At 46.7% G+C, this 17,717-nt stretch overlaps 1 protein-coding gene across 3 annotated transcripts in view; it reads right to left on the bottom strand.

Annotated features, from left to right (window-relative positions):
• NOD1 (nucleotide binding oligomerization domain containing 1) overlaps nt 1–15,199 on the bottom strand; it is a 96,042-nt gene extending 80,843 nt beyond the window's left edge. The window contains exon 1 of one of the 3 annotated variants that reach the window (XM_040259700.1): nt 14,642–15,199. The gene's annotated coding sequence lies outside the window, so the exon portion shown is untranslated. The remainder of the gene's footprint in view (nt 1–14,641) is intronic. The other 2 variants (XM_040259697.1, XM_040259699.1) reach the window with 2 other exon arrangements.
• Nucleotides 15,200–17,717: the final 2,518 nt, after the last annotated feature.

Below are 17,717 nucleotides of genomic sequence, written 5' to 3'. Positions count from 1 at the left end.
ACACATGTATCCCATTGTTCACTGCAGCACTACTTACAATAGATAGAACATGGAAGCAACCTAGATGTCCATTGACAGATGAATGGATAAAGAAGTTGTGGTACATATACACAATGGAATATTACTCGGCCATAAAAAGGAACGCATTTGAGTCAGTTCTAATAAGGTGGATGAACCTAGAACCTATTATATAGAGTGAAGTGAGTCAGAAAGAGAAAGATAAATAAGCGCAGGCAGCTGCAACCGGCGCACTAAGCGTGGCCGAGAGCAGCTACCCCATGTCCGAGGTCAGGGGCAGCCGCCAAGAGTGCCAGGCTACGACGGTGCAGGAACAGCCGAGAGGAGCCACCCCGCGCCCAATGCCAGGGCGGCGGCCAGGAGGAGCCACCCCGTGCCTGAGGCCAGGGGCGGCAGCCGGGAGGAGCCACCCCACTTCCAAGGAGTGGTAGCTGCACGGGCGCAGGAGGGCCTAGAGGAGCCATCTCACATTGAAGAGCAGGAAGGGCAGTGGGGAGGAGATACCCCTCATCCAAGGTAAGGAGCAGCGGCTACGCTTTGCTGGAGCAGCCATGAAGAGATACCCCAAGGTAAGAGAAACCCAAGTAAGATGGTAGGTGTTGCAAGAGGGCATCAGAGGGCAGACACAATGAAACCATACTCACAGAAAACTAGTCAATCTAATCACACTAGGACCACAGCCTGTCTAACTCAATGAAACCAAGCCATGCCCGCGGGGCAACCCAAGACAGGCGGGTCATGGTGGAGAGGTCTGACAGAGCATGGTCCACTGGAGAAGGGAATGGCAAACCACTTCAGTATTCTTGCCTTGAGAACCCCATGAACAGTATGAAAAGGCAAAATGATAGGATACTGAACGAGGAACTCCCCAGGTCAGTAGGTGCCCAACACGCTACTGGAACTGAACTGAACCGAATGCACATATACAGAATCTAGAAAAATGGTACTGAAGAACTTATTTACAGGGCAACAGTGGAGAAACAGACATAGAGAACAGACTTATGGACATGGGGAGAGGGGAGGAGAGGGTGAGATGCATGGAAAGAGTAACATGGAGACTTACATTACCATGTGTAAAACAGATAGCCACCAGGAATTTGCTGTATGTCTCAGGAAACTCAAACAGGGGCTCTGTATCAATCTAGAAGGGTGGGATGGGGAGGGAGATGGGAGGGAGGTTCAAAAGGGAGGGGATATATGTATACCTATGGCTGATTCATGTTGAGGTTTGACAGAAAGCAGCAAAATTCTATAAAGCAATTATCTTTCAATAAAAAAATAAAGGTTCTGCCAACCTGATCATAAATCCCTGCACAACCTGCAGACACACAACCATAAACACTGAGGATCACAGCTGGATTCTCCTAAGGAAACGACTTCTCTCTGGAGTGTGGTTCATTTGAGCAGGACCCCAGGCCTCCTCAGCTCAGTCTCATGGTGCAGAAGACAATTATACCCTGTGTGCTGACACAGATGCTGTGGACAGTAAGGCTCCACCATACTTGAAGCTGCCCAGCAAGGAGGTGGGTGGCCCAACACCTCCCATCAGCAATTGAACAGCAAGCTAAGACCAAGCACAACTTTATACAACACTGATACAACTGCAGAGAGAATGCAAAATATGGGTCAGCTCAAACAGAGTTCTACTTTTTCTGCTGCATAAGCCACAGAAACATCAACTCAATTATGCTTCCAGAAACTAGACAAACTCAAGCTGCCACTCTTCACTGGGTCTACACGGAACTCAGGAGCATGGGGTTCTGGGGAGGTTATTCATTTTTCTTGTTTTGTTTCCAATTTATTAACCTGGAAAACCAGCCTAGTACTTTATGCCTCTGCCATACCTGAAAACTACCAACAGCCCCCTCCAGAGAAAATTTAGCAGACAGGTGAGGCTACAGTCATTATTCAAAGCTCTTAAGTTCCATTAACATTCATTTACTTTAAGTATCTGAAAGCACAATCTCTCAGAACGTCACAGATAGAAAAAGTCAGTCTCCTGTCTCATTCTCCATCTCTCCTTCCATCTCTCAGTCTCCCTTTCTCTCTCTCTTGTGAAAGCGCCACTTAGACTGAACTCTAGGCACAGACACTGCCGCCCTGCCACCACAAAGGCAGGGATGCAGACACAGTGCACGGGAGTGCTTGGGGGTGGATGCTCATGGGATACCAATCACCTTTCAGAGCTGTCTAGGCCCCCAGGGAACTCGAATGTCTGACTCCACATTCCTGAGCCAAGCATCTCCTTCTGGTCAAGAAACCGTGCTCAGCGTGCAGAGCCAGCCCCTCCCTTTCCTGCTGGAACCATAGACCACAGAACAGAACAGTGTCCAACACCCCTATTTTAGAGATGAGGAAACTGAAGCTCTAGGCAAGGCCAAGACTTGTCTATAACAACCAGAACTAGAACCCTGGCACTGAGGCCTCCAGGCACTGAGGCCTCCAGGCACTGAGGCCTCCAGGCACTGAGGCCAACGCTCTTTTATTTATTTCTGGTTAGAGTGACCCCCTCAGCAGCCAAGAGTTTCACCCCACCCCACCCCCAGCAGGGACTGATGCCCGTCAGATGTGGAAAGCACAGGGGCCCCACCTCACCATGTCCTCCCCTAAGCTCCTCTCTCCTCTCAGTGGGAATTCCCATGGTACTTTATCCCCACCTGTGTCACAGGATGGGGTACATCACTTTTTTCTTCTCCTGAATTCTTTCTCCATATCAATTGATAGTGGCAGTGAAGGGGCAAGACTCTAAAACCAGGTTGAAAGTGAAAGTCACTCAGTCGTGTCCGACTGTGACCCCATGGACTATACAGTCCATGGAATTCTCCAGGCCAGAATACTGGAGTGGGTAGCCTTTCCCTTCTCCAGGGGATCTTCCCAACCCAGGGACTGAAGCCAGGTCTCCCACATCGCAGGTAGATTCTTTACAAGCTGAGCCACAAGGGAAGCCCAGGACCAGGCTACATGGTTCCAATCACTAGCTGTGTGATTTGGACAAATACATAGCCTTCTGTGTTTCAATGTTCTAATGTTCTTGTCTACAAAATGCAGACTATAACACATACTTTCTAGGACTGGTATGAGGATTCAGTGAGTGAATACTTAGACAGCATTTAGCACAACACTGGTCATACTGCAAGCATGTATCATGACCAAGGAGAAGATGGTATAAGTTGGAGCTTTGGACTGGTTCATCTTTGAGGCCCAGCATTTGACTATGAGGGATGGTGTTCCTATGGTTAGTCCCTATATCTCCAGCACAGAGAGGATGCTGGGTTAAAAAAATGTTGAATGAATGAACCCAGCACAGTATGCTGCTAATAACAGGTGCTCCATTAATGATCATTGAACAAATATGTAGATTTCCAGAATTCACAGGCTCACTTAGGAGTGTCACCAGGAAAGTTCATTAGTAGATAAACTGAGATCTGCAGGCACCAAAATTTTCTATTGCTCTAAGACTTTTCCATGAGCAGCTGCCTTAAAAAGTTTAACCAAAGTATAGCTCTCACTTGCCAAGCATTCTCTTGGTACACAATCACCCATTGTTTTGTGACAATGTCCTCCATTGTGCCTTATGGGTATGCTGTGCTAAGTCGCTTCAGTCATGTCTGACTCTTTGCGACCCCATGGACTGTAGCCCGCCAGGCTCCTCTGTCCATGGGATTCTCCAGGCAAGAATACTGGAGTGGGTTGCCATGCCCTCCTCCAGGGGATTTTGCCAATCAAGGAATTGAACCCATTTCTCTTATGTCTCTTGCATTGGCAGGTGGGGTCTTTACCACTAGCGCCACCTGGGAAGCCCATGCCTTATGAGGCTGATATACAATTGTTGGTGGACATTTTCCTGTTTTTATCTAGGCTTTGAAAAACAAAGTTCCCAAACCCCCCTGCTGTACTCATCTGTGAGGGCCCAGTGAATTAAAATATGTTAATAAAGGAAGCCAACAAAAGATAACAGAGTCTTGAATCAGAAACCCAGATCTGGAACCCTATAAGTGGGTTTAGGTGCTTATACCAAAGAAAGTTCTACAGAAGGGGCAGGTCTGGAAGCCAGAGAACATTAGGAGACGGCACTGAGGATGACACAGAAGGTATCTGGAGCTTCTCAAATAAAAGGCACTTTATAAGAACAAAACATGTTAGTCACCTTGGAGGCTTGAAGTGAAACCTGGTCTTGAACAAACACTCAGTTAACTGTTGGCCAAAATGCTTAGCTGGGGACTTTTACTGTCTGGGACACAAATCTACCTGCAGCTTAGTCAGACAGTACCTGGGATGTGTGGGAGGGGACCCCAAGGGCCATCGAGAGGTCGAGGAGATGCCAGGTTCTTCTGAGAGATGGCACGCCCTGGGCCCCCGCCTGGCGAGGGCCTATCTCAGGAAACAGGTCCTCCTTGCCAGCCCAGATACACCTGACCTGCTGTGACCTCTCACTCCATGACCTCACGACAGCTACACAGGGGTGAGAAGAAAAGGGGCAATGCAGATGCCCCAAAACAAGAGGCTTTTCCTGTACCTGAAAGCTCCACGTAAAGAATTTGTTTTTTTAAACACTCCAGTTTTTTCAGTTTAATTCAGTTCAGTCGCTCAGTCGTGTCCGACTCTTTGTGACCCCACAAATCGCAGCACACCAGGCCTCCCTGTCCATCACCAACTTCTGGAGTTCACTCAAACTCATGTCCATTGAGTCAGTGATGCCATCCAGCCATCTCATCCTCTGTCGTCCCCTTCTCCTCCTGCCCCCAATCCCTCCCAGCATCAGGGTGTTTTCCAATGAGTCAACTCTTCACATGAGGTGGCCAAAGTATTGAAGTTTCAGCTTTAGCATCAGTCCTTCCAATGAATGCTCAGGACTGATCTCATTTAGGATGGACTGGTTGGATCTCCTTGCAGTTCAAGGGACTCTCAAGAGTCTTCTCCAACACCACAGTTCAAAAGCATCAATTCTTCAGCGCTCGGCTTTCTTCACAGTCCAACTCTCACATCCATACATGACCACTGGAAAAACCATAGCCTTGACTAGATGGACCTTTATTGGCAAAGTAATATCTCTGCTTTTGAATATGCTATCTAGGTTGGTCATAACTTTCCTTCCAAGGAGTAGCGTCTTTTATTTTCATGGCTGCAGTCACCATCTGCAGTGATTTGGGAGCCAGGCAAGAACACTGGAGTGGGTTGTCATTTCCTTCTCAAGGGGAATCTTCCCAGCCCAGGGATCGAACCCAGGTCTCCTGCATTGCAGGCAGACGCTTTAACCTCTGAGCCACCAGGGACGCCCCCCCAAAATAAAGTCTGACACTGTTTCCACTGTTTCCCCATCTATTTCCCATGAAGGGATGGGACCAGATGCCATGATCTTAGTTTTCTGAATGTTGAGCTCTAAGCCAACTTTTTCACTCTCCTCTTTCACTTTCATCAAGAGTCTTTTTAGTTCCTCTTCACTTTCTGCCATAAGGGTGGTGTCATCTGCATATCTGAAGTTATTGATATTTCTCCCAGCAATCTTGATTCCAGCTTGTGCTTCATGCAGCCCAGCGTTTCTCATGATGTACTCTGCATAGAAGTTAAATAAGCAGGGTGACAATATACAGCCTTGACGTGCTCCTTTTCCTATTTGGAACCAGTCTCCAGTTTCTTAAGTATATGCAAATTCCCTGGTAGATGAACAGCATGAAGAATGTACCTCTTTCCGGGCTTTGGGGATAAAGCCAGAGAGAAACAGACTAGCATGAACTACCATTCAAAGCTTCTCCCCTGAGCCAGAGGGTTCCCAGAATTTTTACCCACAGACTCTGACAGTCTGGCACCCACGCTGCCATCCTGCCTCCCCTTTTGGGAACCTTTTGTTCCTATTTCTAAGGAGCTAGGGTGTACTGGACCCCACCCATGTGCATGCACAGAGGCTCCCACTGAAGGATGCTGGCACATGGTTGGCTGGCATGCATTTACACACATCTCCTCCTGAAAAACCACGGAGCAGGTGCTGTGGGCCAGGCAGACCAGTCTCTGAGTCCTGGTTCTGCCATCTTTTCTCTGTTCTGAGATTCAGTTCCTTCATTAGAAACTGAAAACCATAGGGACTTCCCTGGTGGTTCAGTGATCAAGAATCTGCCTTGCAATGCAAGGGACACGGGTTTGATCCCTGGTCAGGGAACTATTATCCACATGCCAAGGAGCAGCTAAGCCCGCACAAAGCCTGCACACCACAACGAGGGAGTCTGGCACTGCAACAAAGAGATCCTGCATGATGCAATGAAGATTCCACGTGCCACAGCTAAGACTCGATGCACCCAAATAAAGATTTTTTTAAAAAGTAATTGAAAACCGTAATTTGTCTCCATAGTTGTCTTGCACATTAAGACAAGGTTTGTTGTCTGCTGTTGTTGTTTAGTTGCTAAGTCGTGTCCGATTCTTTCTGACCCTATGGACTGTAGCCTGCCAGGTTCTCTGTCTGTGGGATTTCCCAGGCAAAAATACTGGAGCGGGTTGCCCTTTCCTTCTCCAGATCATCTTCCTGACCCAGGGGTTGAACTCACGTCTCCTGCATTGGCAGGTGGATTCTTTACCACTGAACCACCAGGGAAGCCCAAGACAAGGTTTATAAAACTTAACAAGTAAAGGTCATTAATCACCTTGTTCTTATAGATTACTAACATTGAGAAAAGGTACGGGTAGGAACTCCTCAAAGCCTCCTATTGCTCTCTACAATAAATTTCCAAATCTTTCCTAGCCCAGGAGGCTCTGCTTGGCCTTCCTCATTGCACTCGCCTCAATACACTCCATTCTTTCCACCTCTGAGCCTTCAAACATGCTCTTGCTTGCATCTAGTGTGGCCTTACCTCTCTTCATCCCAAAGAACTAGTTGAAAAGGTTCATTCTTGGAGGGGCAGATCCCAGACTCCCTTAAGCCCAGTACATGTGTCATGACATACTATTGTTTTCACTTACAGCACTTAGCCCATTTATACCTATGTACTTGTGTTTACCACCCCTTCCTCTTCCAATAGCTGGCAAATTCCCTTTGGCCAGGTACTGGGCACTGGGATTCATTCACTGCTGTATCCCCAAAACTGGGTAGATTCCTGGCACCAGCAAGGTCTTCTGATAATATCTGTTGAATCAATGGATTGCAGAATTGAAACCCCAAACAGCCAGGAGGAGCCAGGAGCTATAAACAGTTCTCTGACAGCCCTCAACACCAGGCTGGGAAGCCAGCAAAGAACTTCCTACCCATGAAGTTTCTTTTTCATTCAGAAAGCCAGAAAAACAAGTGCCAGTTCATTACCAGACATGTTAAATCATCCTCAAGTCACTCAATGGAGAATTCCCTTTTCTAGGCTCCAAGTTCCACTGGCCCAAGCCTCTTGGAAGGCTGCCAGAGCGCCAAACAATGCAAATGCTAGTAGGGTGCAGAAGGGCGATGAGTAAGGAATATCTTTAAAGGTAGTGGGCCTGGCACAGGCCACTGTATTTTTGATGGAATGCCCTTTAAACACTGGCATGTCCACCTGGGTCCCCATCCTGGGAAATTCCAGGCCTGGTTTCTGTTTTCTCAAATACCCAGCACACCTATCTGGGTGACTGTTTTAGAATATGTTTGGAAACACAGAACGTCTGTGTTTTATTACAGCTAGGTTAACAATCTCAGTACTCTGAGATGATCGACATTTATCCCAAAATAAACATCATAATTCATTCTAATAACGTCAGTCAGTACCAGTATCACCACCCACCGTGTGTATTAGATCATCCAGTGAAAGCAATGGTTGAGGTTTAAAGGTTATAAATGGAGGTGGAGGGGGGTGCCCATGTTCACTCCATCAGCAGGCAGAGGCAGGCAGTTCTGTGCAAGGGCCTTGTATCCAGGAGTACTGCGCTACAAAGAGCACAAGCACATCTGTGGGTCAATTCCAGGAGGCAGGCATGGGTGGAGAGGGGGAGGTGGGCAGAGAGGGAGGGGCACTCACTGAGTCCTGAGTGCTTAGAACCTGGATTTCTGCTTTAAATCCTGAGTGCAGCACTAACAATCTGTTCACTTTGGGCTGGTTATTTAATCTCATTGAGCATAACTACAATATGAGGTTGTTGGGCAGATTAAATGAGCTAAAAAACAAAACAGGAACCTAACGTCCTTCAACCAGTGTTGCAGAGAGTAAACCTACGTAAGCTATCATTATTTAGGGTTTATGAGATCAGACACATCTTTATCTCACTTCATTTCATCAAAGCCTCAAGCCAATCCTTCCAGATTGTTAGAGTTATCCCCTTTTCACAGATGTAAAAAACTGAGGCTCCTGAGGATTAAGTAGCTAATTCAAAGCCAGACAATCATTACACTCATTATCATCATCTTAACCACCATTTCCTGGAAGTCAGGTGGTACACTGAGCACTTCACAGCAACTATCTTATCAAATACTCAAAACCACTCTCTAAGGAAAGAACTGTAACTATTTCATACAAACAAGGACACAAGGTTGGAAGAATTAAATCCTGGGCGAGGTCACACTGCTAGTTAAGGAATGAAGTGGGAGCTTGATCCTAGTTCTGACACCAAAGCTCACAGTCTCTTCCATTCAAGTCCTGACTGTTTAGTATTTGTCATAGATCTTATAACTTCACTTGAAATCATCAATGTGCCTGAATTCATATTAAATGTAAACAACACTAGCCTTGTTAAGTGAAGTCCAGGAATGTCCCACTCCATGAAGGGGCCTGCTGTCCTGAATAACACGGAGTTAGGATATCCCCAAGAAAAGCCTAGCTTTCCACCTGGTTCCTTCTAGAAGGCTTGGTTGGGGGGTCACTGATAGCAACTGGGGAATGTGTTAAAAAGAAGCATGAGGAGTTCTTAGTCATCAGACTTTTATCTTCCGGGAATTAGAATACCACAAATATTTTCTCATGTAAATCATCATCTGCTCCCAGCTCTTCTACCGTGGAAAGGCTTTCCTTTCCTTAGTAGTATTTGACTGCCCTACTCAGCTAAGCATGACTCTGAAAATATCTACCAAGTCACTCCATCTAACTATTTCCTGTCCCTAAACTGTATTGTAGAGTTGACATACAGAAGGGCCAATAGCAACAAAGATACAGTGAGGAATACAAAGATGTAGTGACGGTGACTTTTCATGTTTTCTTAAAACAGTAACCAACCAATACCTGGTGCTAACCTGGTGCTCACTCTGCAAATTACCTAGACCCTCATGTTGACCCATTCAATAGTTCTATAGGAAACTAGGTGGTGGTTTGCTTTATCGACTGTGCCAAAGCCTTTGACTGTGTAGATCACAACAAACTGTGGAAAATTCTTCAATAGATGGGAATACCTTACCTGCCTCCTGAGAAATCTGTATGCAGGTCAAGAAGCAACAGAACTGGACATGGACCAACAGACTGGTTCCAAATTGAGAAAGGAGTACATCAAGGCTGTATATCGTCACCCTGCTTATTTAACTTATATGCAGAGTACATCATGTGAAATGCCCGGTTAGATGAAGCACAAGCTGAATGAAGATTGCTGGGAGAAATATCAATAACCTCAGATATGCAGATGACACCACCCTTATGAAAGAAAGTGAAAGTGAAAGTGGAGTCGCTCAGTCGTGTCCAACTCTTTGCGACCCGTGGACTGTAGCCCACCAAGCTCCTCCATCCATGGGATTCTCCAGGCAAGAATACTGGAGTGGGTTGCCATTTCCTTCTCCAGGGGATCTTCCCGACCCAGGGATTGAACCCAGGTCTCCCACATTGCAGGCTGACGCTTTAACCTCTGTGCCACCAGGGAATCCCTTAAGTACAAGAATACAGTCTCTCAGAAAACCTCCTATAGAGACAAAGAACTTCAGATCCAAGTACTAACATCAAAGATTTCAAGGGAGAAAAGGAAGCCAGGTTGAAAGGAGGAGGAGGAGGAGGCGGGAGAGCGGGAGGAAAGGGGTGGCCTTACAGACGTCTCCTGCCACCTACAGATACCCAGGTGTTATCAGACTTTTCCTTGGGCCTCCAGAGAAGGGAGGACTGGAACTCGGCCCTACCAGAAATCAGAACCAGAATTCGAGTTCTCTGCCAAGAGGAGGTGATCAGTCTCCAATCCTCAGCTCAGGCTGAGGGCCCTTCGACCAGATTCCTGCGTCCAGGACCGGGGGACTAGAAAAACAGGGAAGGATAGGAAGGGTTAAGGAGAGGAAAGAGAGAGGGAAGGGGAGAGATGTCAATAAAGTCTCTTGTTCCTTACTGGTCAGGGCAATCTGGCCAGTTATCCGCATCAGGTGGAGACCAGGGACAAAAGGGTCCCAGTGGCAGCCGCTGGGTCTGGTCCATTGGCAGGCAAGCTGGCCCCTGAGTACCCCGAGTAGTCAGGATGTCAGTCTCAGCGAAGAAGCGTCCCCACCAGAGTTGCCATTTGTTGCAGGAAGAGGGACTCCTTCCAGGGCCCGAAACTGGGCTCTTGTCTAACACTCAGAAATGAATTGTCTGAGGAGACACCTGTGCTGACAAAGCAAGAGATTTTATTGGGAAAGGGCACCCAGGTGGAGAGCAGTAGGGTAAGGAAACCCAGGAGAACTGCAGAAAGCTAAGAGGAACTAAAAAGCCTCTTGATGAAAGTGAAAGAGGAGAGTGAAAAAGTTGGCTGAAAGCTCAACATTCAGAAAACAAAGATCATGGCATCTGGTCCCATCCCTTCATGGGAAATAGATGGGGAAACAGTGGAAACAGTGTCAGACTTTATTTTGGGGGGCTCCAAAATCACTGTAGATGGTGACTGCAGCCATAAAATTAAAAGACGCTTGCTCCTTGGAAGAAAAACTATGAACAACCTAGACAGCAATTTAAAAAGCAGAGACATTACTTGGCCAACAAAGGTCTGTCTAGTCAAGGCTATGGTTTTTCCAGTAGTCGTGTATGGATATGAGAGTTGGACCATAAAGAAAGCTGAGCGCCAAAGAATTGATGCTTTTGAACTGTGGTATTGAAGAAGACTCTTCAGAGTCCCTTGGACTGCAAGGGGATCGAACCAGTCAATCCTAAAGGAAATCAGTCCTGAATATTCATTGGAAGGACTGATGCTGAAGCTCCAACACTTTGGCCACCTGATGCGAAGAACTGACTCATTGGAAAAGACCTTGATGCTGGGAAAGACTGAAGGCAGGAGAAGGGGACAATAGAGAATGAGATGGTTGGATGGCATCACCAAGTCGATGGACATGAGTTTGACCAAGCTCTGGGAATTGGTGATGGACGGGGAAGCCTGGTGTGCTGCAGTCTATAGGGTCACAAAGAGTTGGATACGACTTAGCAACTGAACAACATAAGTTCAGTTGCTCAGTCATGACTGACTCTTTGTGACCCCAGGGACTGCAGCACATCAGGCTTTCCTGTCCTCCACTCTCCTGGAGTTTGCTCAGACTCATGTCCACTGAGTTGGTGATTCTAACCATCTCATCCTCTGCCACCTTCTTCTTCCTTTGCCTTCAATCTTTCCCAGCATCAGGGTCTTTCTCAATGAGTTCGCTGGGCCAGTTGATCTCAGAGCCACTGAAGTTGAATTAAAACCTCAAACTATAGTTTAATTTGAAGGAAAATGACTGCTCAGCAAAACAAATAACAAAGCAACAGATTACTAGCGAGCACTCTAAGTGAAGTATAACACAAAATCGCCTTGCTGGTTCTATAGAAGCAGATCTCTTGGTAGGGCATCGTGCCCCTTCAGAGGGCCAAGGAAAGATTACCACAGAGTAACAGCATCCTAGACTCAACAGCTCCAGAGGCAGGGAGGATGACTAAAGGGAGGGAGGGTGGCAAGCTTGTCCTGGCCAACTTTGCATTAAAGTCTCTGCCCACAGTTTGGTCTGTGGTGGGTTTTAGATAAAACACAACAAGAAGAATTCAACCCATAAAGTCTTGCTTTGACAAACTTTCCAGCACTGGGTAAAAAACATTAATTAATTGAAATGGGCAGTGATTACTCACCTCTTACTACAAGAGTCAAGTTGGGGGGGGGGGGGAACACGTCACTGAGTAATGACGCACCAAAGAATTTTCCTTGAAACAACCTTCCTTCCTTCCAACTTTGGTCTATAGATGGATGAAAGGAAGCCCTTTGTATGAGACTCAACTGACTCTGCCCAAAAGATAAAAGAACACAGGACTTTCAGAAACCTCCAAGATACCTAAAAGATGACAAAAATTCAGCAAAGGTATAAATCTTCTCTTTTAAAATTTCATCTTGCCTCAAACCCCCAAAAAAGAAGAATCATAGAAGGAACTGGTAATTTAAACTTCAAATCCTACATTTAAGTCTTAGATACTGAATAAATACTGAACTTTTTTTTATAAAAGGAGACAAGAATTTAAGATTCTCATTAGGCAAGTATCAGGGATAGTGCTGTAAAAGCACTTGATTTTTATATCAACATTAAATCATTATTTATAGTATTTCTACTGTTTAATCTAAAATAAACAGTGCTGCTGTTGCTGTCAGAGGATCCACACACACAGTGGAACTAAGGTGAAAGATTCAGGATGCCCCCACTGACAACTGCAGGATGTAGGTTTTCCCTTCCCCAAATTTCTGACTTCTTGTTCATCTAAGAAGGATTCATTGTCCCTAGGCCAAGAGTTAGTAGCAAAACAGGTACAACTGGGGCACAGCCCAAGGATGCTGACCACAAAAGTCACGTGTATGTGCCCATGTCAATTCTGAAACCCCGTAAACGGCCCAGCTACAGGGGAGCGCATATGTATATACGTGTATACATATATGCATGTGTGCATATATATATATATTAGAGTAGAATAGAGGAAGTCTCAAACTTAAGGACCACTTTGTCATTCCTATCACATGGAGTAAAACTGTATTCCAGAGCCATTAATAAGCCCTACTGAGCAACAGACTGGCGGCCTGAAATTCCAGACCTTAAACTACACAGTGACCGAGGAGGAGTACAAACCCCTCTCCTGAGCAAGGCAGGAAAAGAAAAGGGAATGGAGTTTCAGGGAGACAACTGCTGCACACTCTCTTCACTGTGGCTGTGCTAAGAAAACAACTGTTGAACACAAATCACCACTACAGTGGCCAATAACTGCTACTGATGGAGCAGCAACCTGGCCTGCCAGGCATTTGATACACATTATCTCATTCAGGACAGAGCTATTTTCCCACTTCACAAGAAAGAAAACAGGGGTTCAGGGAGATCATGCAAGTATCACAGAAGTGACAGAATCTGAATTTGGGCCCAGGTTTGATGGGCTCCAAAGCTTGACTTTAAATTTCTTCATTATGCAAAACCACAATCCACTCTTCTTGGACCCTCTAGAAGCCCTCTCTTCTCCTAGGCTGTTGTTTATTTCAAATCCACCTTTCTTATCTGCCCCACACATGCAGTAGAAATCTGTGTCTTGTCCAGGGGCCCTAGTTGCTGAGATTAGCGCTATTTGCCCCCAGCACATACCCTTGGGTGCTAAGAGGGTAAATTCTGTGCACTCCTAATATCCAAGTTCTTGGATATGGGAAGTCTCAGATAGGGGGCTTTTAGCAGGTACAAACCCGACCCTGCGGCAAGCACACCTGCCGCTGCTGCTGCTAAGTCACTTCAGTCGTGTCAGACTCTGTGCAACCCCATAGACGCCAGCCCACCAGGCTCCCCCGTCCCTGGGATTCGCCAGGCAAGAACACTGGAGTGGGTTGCCATTTCCTTCTCCAATGCGTGAAAGTGAAAAGTGAAAATGAAGTCGCTCAGACGTGTCCGACTCTCAGCAACCCCATGGACTGCAGCCTACCAGGCTCCTCCGTCCATGGGATTCTCCAAGAGTACTGGAGTGCGGTGCCATTGCCTTCTCCGAAGCACACCGAACTTCACCCTTAAAGCAGAAATCCCAGAAGCTGTCAACGGGTTTACTGGCTTCCCTTCATTTAACTTTAAATGACAGTAACAGAGGCATTTCCCAGAAAGCAGAACCAACGAGGCATCATGATCTGGCAAAGCTTCTGTGTTTCACAATATGCCAAAAGACTGTGTGCATAGCTGAGGCCCTATTCCGGCGACGCTGCCAAGTCTTGTCTCATTTCCCTTCTCTGCGTCTTGGGAAACCAGAGGGAGGGCCACTGCCCCTTCCCCAGGGCCACGCGGGACACTGGGTACAGCCGGATCTGTCGCAGGCTGGACTCTTATCAAAGCCCCTGCCCGCCTTTCCACCCTCTCTTGGCAACCACTCTGGTCGTTGGTGCTCAACCCTGCCCACACAGTGGAATCAGCTGAGAAGTGTAAACGATACAGACCCCCACCCCCTCCACTCCCCCAGGGGTTCTGATGGATCCAGCCTGGGCATCTGAATTTTACAAGCACCCCAGGTGATTCTACAGTGCAGGCAGGACTGAGACGCTCTGGCTGGACCACCATGGGATAAACGATTCCCCTAACGCTGAAGTTCACCCCCCTGAACTTTTCGTGGTTCCACAAACACCGGGTTTCTCCTCCTTGCTCCGCCCGGAGCTCTTCCAGCGCAGCTTTGAATTCCGCCCGCTCGCAGGACGCCGCCTCTCTGCGCCTCCTCCGCCGCGGCGCCCAGGACCCCCAGAAAACGTGTGCTCCGAGCGACCCACCCCTGCCGCTGGGACTTACTTGGTAGCCAGGTGTGGAGACCTCGCGATACTGGGGAGCCAGAGCCGGAGTCGGGTGCGCCGGGAGCGTGCGGGCGGGAACTCGGAGGTTGGGGAGCGCCGACCCCGGAGCGCGCGGCGCGGCAACTTCACCCGCTGCAGGGAAGGTACAGCCGCCGCGCGGGCCGGGAACGCGAACTGTCACGGCCGTAACGACGGCCGCGCCCCGAACCTCCGCGGCCTGCGCGAAAAACCCGAGGCGGGCGAGGCGGACGCGGGCGGCCCGGAGAGGCTGCGTGCAGAAAGTGGCCCTGGGCAGCCTCGAGGGGCAGTCCCTGCCCCAGCAGAGTGGCCAGGCCACTGAGCTGGAAGGCCTGAGGGCTCGCCAGAGGTGACCCAGCGCCGACTGGTGGTGCCAGCTCGGTCCCTTCCGCTGCGAGCTCAGACCTGTCCCGCTAGAAGTGCTAGCCCAGAGTCCGCAACCAGAGGCAGCTGCTTCAAAACACGACTGTGGAAACGCCTGTTAGAACACGTGCTCCTCCGTGAAACTCCTGTTAACACGTGACACGTGCTCCCGGATGAAAAGCAGCTCAAAACAATCAAACCTTTACGACAGAGCATATACTTCGATATGGACTTTCAAAAAATCTAAGGTTTTCTTCCTGCCCTTAAATCTCTTCTTGGCGGTGTACATTGTATACTGTTAACACTGTGATGACCTGTCAGGGAGTTTGTAACATGCTAGCTAATACATTTCCCAGTAAAATGTGTTTTTTTAAACATTTTAAATGGAAAAGGTCTACATAAGGCATAACGATGCTATAAATAAGTTTCACACTGAATAAAATACATTCAATCATGTAACCCCATATGCTCATGAATATTTAGATTCCCAAAAAAGGCTGCCTTCTGAGAAGTTTGTTCATAACTCAAAAGTGAAACTTTGCAAAGGTAACACTGGTGGGAGACGTGCAAACTTGTCAAACCTAGTATAGAGACGCTAAAGATACCAATTCTCCTTCACGTAAGTTTATCCTTACATGAACTTCTGGTAGAAAAATTGCAAAATTTGTCCTTTCTTCTAGGATTTTGGATTTTATCTTCCATATCTTTTAAATACTCACATTTTCTATATCCTGCTTCTCTGGCTGCACTTTCAGTTAACTTCTTCAGTTCTTTCCATCAATCAATTATTTTTGTGGTTATTTGAATCTGCTGTGTTACTGGTCTTCGCTAGGTGGAATAGTCCCTTCAGGCCCCTATAATGTTCAAGTCCTACACCTGGAACCTATGAATATGGCAAAGGAGAATTAAAGTAGCAGATGGAATTAAGGGTGCAAATCAGCTGACCTTGAGATGGAAAGATTAATCATGGTCTATTGGTATGGGCTGGATGCAATCACAAGAGTCCTTATAAATGGAAGAAGGAGGCAGAAGGAGAGCTAAAAGAGATAGCAACTTGAGAAGGACTGGGTCTGATGTTGCTGGTTTTGAAGAGGAAGAATGGAACTATGAGCCAAGAAATTGAGAGTGGCTTCTAGAAGCTGCAGAAAACAAGGAAATGGGTTCTCTAGCTGGGCTCCAGAAGGAATAGTCCTGCTGACACTTTGATTTCAGCCCAGTGAGACCTATTTTAGACTATTGAACTCCAGAACCATAATAAAAACTGTTGCTCTAGGCCACTAAATTTGTGGTAACTCATTACAACAGCAATAGGCAACCAATACATCATCCACTTAAGTTCTTAATTTCAACAATATTTATTTTCCAAGAGTATTTTGGTCTTATTTCTAATTTTATTGGGCATGTTTAATAGTCTCCTGTTCTCTGCTGATTCTGCTGCTTCAAAAATTCATTTATAGTTATTTTTACTTTTAATTAAACTTTGTATTTGGGGATAGTTGTAAATTCGCTAGAGTGAAAAAGTTGGCTTAAAACTCAACATTCAGAAAACTAAGATCATGGCATCCGGTCCCATCTCTTCATGGCAAATAGATAGGGAAACAGTGAGAGACTTTATTTTGGGGGCGGGGGCCTCCAAAATCACTGCAGATGGTGACTGCAGCCATGAAATTAAAAGACACTTGCTCCTTGGAAGAAAAGCTATGACCAATCTAGACAGCATAATAGCAGAGACATTACTTTGCCAACAAAGGTCCATCTAGTCAAGTGAAAGTGAAATCAATCAGTCGTGTCTGACTCTTTGCGACCCCGTGGACTGCAGCCTGCCAGGTTCCCCTGTCCATGGTGTTTTCCAGGCAAGAATACTGGAGTGGGTTGCCATTTCCTTCTCCAGGAGATCTTCCTGACCCAGAGATTGAATCTGGGTCTCCCACGTGGTAGGCAGACACTTTGCCATCTGAGCCACTAGGGAAGTCCTAGTCAAAGCTATCGTTTTTCCAGTGGTCATGTATGGATGTGAGGGTTGGACCATAAAGAAAGCTGAGTGCCGAAGAAGTGATGCTTTTGAACTGTGGTGTTGGAGAAGACTCTTGAGAGTCCCTTGGACTGCAAGGAGATCAAACCAGTCAATCCTAAAGGAAATCAGTCCTGAATATTCAATGGAATATTCATACTGATGCTGAAGCTCCAATACTTTGACCACCTGATGCAAAGAACTGACCCACTGGAAAAGAGGCTAATGCTGGGAAAGATTGAAAGCAAGAAAAGGGGATGACAGAGGACGAGATGATTGGTTGGCATCACCAAGTTGATGGACATGAGTTTGAGCAAGCTTCAGGAGTTGGGTCTTTATTATGTTGAGCCTTCCAAACTATGAACATAGTATACCTCTCCATTTATTTATATCTTTGATATCGTTCATCAGTGTTTTGTTGTTTTCAGTACAAGTCTTAACACATTTGGTTAAATTTGCACTTAAGTATTTCCTTTAAAAAATTATATACATTGTTGGTAAGAATGTAAAATTGGCAGGGAGGCCTGGCGTGCTGCAGTCCACGGGGTTGCAGACACGACTGAGCAACTGAACTGAACTGTAAATTCACATGCAGATGTAAGAGATAATGCAGAGACCCTTACACCTTTAACCCAATTTCCCTTCATGGTAACATCTTGCAGACCCTGAATGATACAGTCAA

The sequence above is a fragment of the Oryx dammah genome, unplaced genomic scaffold (assembly GCF_014754425.2).
Source record: "Oryx dammah isolate SB20612 unplaced genomic scaffold, SCBI_Odam_1.1 HiC_scaffold_18, whole genome shotgun sequence".
NCBI lineage: Eukaryota > Metazoa > Chordata > Mammalia > Artiodactyla > Bovidae > Oryx > Oryx dammah.
Note: the sequence above shows the minus strand (reverse complement) of the source record. Positions and strands in the feature narration are given on the sequence as shown.